Raw genomic sequence first — 3,169 nt, 5'->3', positions numbered from 1 at the left:
CAGTGAAAACAGGTGTTATAGCATGGGGGACGAACATACAAAGAAACAAAAAAAAAAAACAAAACACTGCACGTTACAAGTACATGAGAAACAATAGCAAGAAAAAAAAAACCACTTGTGTCCCTAACATGTGTTTCATTTCCCTTAACATAATCTTATCTGGTCATATACACATAACTTTTGGCCTTTTCTGCTTATCCTAGACATACATTAGTTATTGAAAATTAGAGAAACCATGGGACCTAAGTTTCTATGGACTTGGCTTACTTCAATTAATAATTTTTTTTCCAAGTCTTTCCATTTCCTAAAAAATTGGGCGATGGAATGCTTCAGGAATTTGCCTGTCATCCTTGCCCAGTGGCCATGCTAATCTTCTCTGTATCATTCCAATGTTAGTGTATGTGATGCAGAATTGTGCACAGAACATTTTTATATATAAATTGTAATTGATTTTCTTTAACTAGACAATTCAACAAAAAGTAAGTTTGAAAGAATTTTAGTGAAATTTTAGAACCATGTACTTCTTACATAAGTACACATTTAAGAATAAAGTCAAGATTGACATGTCAAAAACAAAATAATTCCAGATATTTGTTGTTCAAGAGATGTGTAGGAGGAGGAATTCAATTATTCTATACAAGGGACCTGCCATAATGAACACTACAGCAAGTGTTAAGGTTTGTTAAAAGTTTTAATGTTTTCAATATATTTAATTTTGGGAATTTGCTTATATATGCCAAAAACTGGGACTGTTTGGCAGGTCATAATACTTTTCTATAAAGTATTTAAGATTTATGGTAGCAGATAAGTACTACTAAGTATGTACATTTCAGATTTTATAGAAAGTTTAGTAATGAGAAGTTGCAAAGTCTTTGTGTAAAGGAGCAGAATAAAGAGTTGACTATGTTAACTACACAGTTTCTGTTAAAACTGTAGGCCTTCCTTACTTCATATGTTAATGAGGAACAAATGATGATATAAGCCATATACAAATTATGAGATGAACTATAAATAGTTATCTTAGTGGGTGTCTTTAAACACTACTCATAGCCTATAAAATTCTTGTGGAACATCATAATCTTAGCCAGTGTTAAATGTAAAGAAATATGACAATAATAAAATCTAATTTGTAGTACACTTCAAATACTAAAAACACTGGTAATTGTTTTGTTTTTTATTTTATTATTCATTAATATTTCATAATTGGTTTTCTTTATTTTTAGCATTGTTTTCCTTGTTGTAATATAATACAACTTTTTGTAAGTTGTCATTAGGAAGTACTTTGAGAAGGTTACTGGGATGGCCACACCATTTTTTATAGGTGTATGTGAATTTATAAAGAGGAAACTTAGAACAAAATATGTATTTAAAAAATGATCAAGTGGAGTCTGATTCAAGAGTGTTAATGTATGTCCTCACCTAAAATATTAGCCCTAGGCTCAAGGAGAGTTATTACAGAGTTGAGGGCACAAAAGTGAGAGACTGTTTTGTTTTGTTTTTTATTTTTATTTTGTTGGTCATGGGGTTTGAACTCTGGGGCCTGGTGCTGTCCCTCAGCTCAAAGTTAGTGATACCACTTGAGCCACAGCACCACTTCCATCTTTTTCTGCTTATGTGATGCTGAGAAATCAAACCCAAGGCCTCATGCATGCAAGGCAGGCACTCTACCATTGAGCCACTTCCCAGTACCTGAGAGACTGGGTTTTATAAAATCATCTAAACAACATTTGCTTTCTGCTTTGGGTTATATAATGAAATATATGAGTATCTTTTTTATGTTTTTGTGCATTGTCATACTTCTAAATTTATACTAATTTCACCACTTTATCCTTGTCAAAGTCATGAAATATCTCTGAGAGTTTGCTTCTGTGAAGATTGTTTTTGCATTTATAATTTCTTCTGAGTCATTTTTTTAAACAAAATCACTATATATTTCATGTTGATGGGTATTTACACAGAGACAGGAATATAGAGGATTTAGTTTACCAAATGAACATTAAAATTAGTGCTCAAAAATAAAAATCAGCCTTAACACATATTTTCGTATCTTTCCCTACAATGTATGAGGGAGGCATTTTAGCTCCAATTTTCTTGGGATTCCTAGGTTTACAATTCTTAAATCACAGAGACATGCTGTAATGGGAGTAAGATTTTTTGGTACACTTTGCCCTTCAGTCTGTGTTTCTTGTTCCTCCCTTTTCTCAACTCCATTATTAGAGATTTTTCTCAGAGATGACTCCATCTCCAACTTTTCACTCTTCCTAGCTGGACAAATGAATTTGCAGATCAAGACTCTTAGACAGAAAGAATTTAAGAGCTTGAATCTAAGACACTTCTCTCATACACCATCCCTACAAAGACACAAGTACCAAAACAGGATACATAGTTTCATTTTTTTCTACCAAGGCCAATGCATGAGGTTGCTTGCTTCTGAGGGTGCATGTTTGTGGCTCTTACTTATGTTGCAGATTAACTTTATACCTAGTTCCATTATCAGCTACCAAGGATGGCATGTTTAGGCCATCCAGGAGGTTGGCTCAACAGGGGGGCTGGATGTGTGTCCTATGAGGGGTTCCTAAGATCCCTCATGAATGGCAAGAAGATCTGTGTTGGAAAAACCGGGGGCAATTAAGGTATTCTACAAACACCATCTCAGCAAGGCAAAGTTTACTCCTGCAGAAGGCATGCTGCCGCATGTCGAAGTTGAATAAGCACACTGGATAGGCAGCCCACCACTGGTTCCCATGAATTTGAGCTTTGGTATCATCTTTTATGATGGCTCAAACTTTTGACTCCTTTCAAACTAGTCAAAAGCTTTAATAATCAACCAAATCTGAACACCTGGCCATATGAAAAATAAACAACTTTTACCCAGTTGTTGTTCTACTACTATTGCCATGCCTCTAGCCCCTAGCACTTCTCTAAAATAGCATTGGTAAGGTTTTGACTACCTTTACAAGGGCAATGCTTATATCAGTCAAGCACTTCAAGATTTAACTTCTACAATTCTCCCATCTGATTTTGTTTCTTTTCTTCCAAACAATAATCATTGACTTTCCTATTCAGCAGTATCCAATAAGATATTTTGATTTAAAAAAGGGTTTGATTAAGGCAGTTTTACAGTCAGTCACAGAAAAAAAAACCTGTTATAGAAGAGATAAAGCACACA

At 34.3% G+C, this 3,169-nt stretch overlaps 1 pseudogene; it reads right to left on the bottom strand.

Annotated features, from left to right (window-relative positions):
* Window positions 1-307: 307 nt before the first annotated feature.
* Window positions 308-420, bottom strand: LOC122095534 (annotated as a pseudogene).
* Window positions 421-3,169: the final 2,749 nt, after the last annotated feature.

Source organism: Dipodomys spectabilis, unplaced genomic scaffold (genome assembly GCF_019054845.1).
Source record: "Dipodomys spectabilis isolate Male_0828 unplaced genomic scaffold, ASM1905484v1 ptg000359l, whole genome shotgun sequence".
Taxonomy (NCBI): domain Eukaryota; kingdom Metazoa; phylum Chordata; class Mammalia; order Rodentia; family Heteromyidae; genus Dipodomys; species Dipodomys spectabilis.
This window is presented reverse-complemented; position numbering and strand designations above follow the sequence as displayed.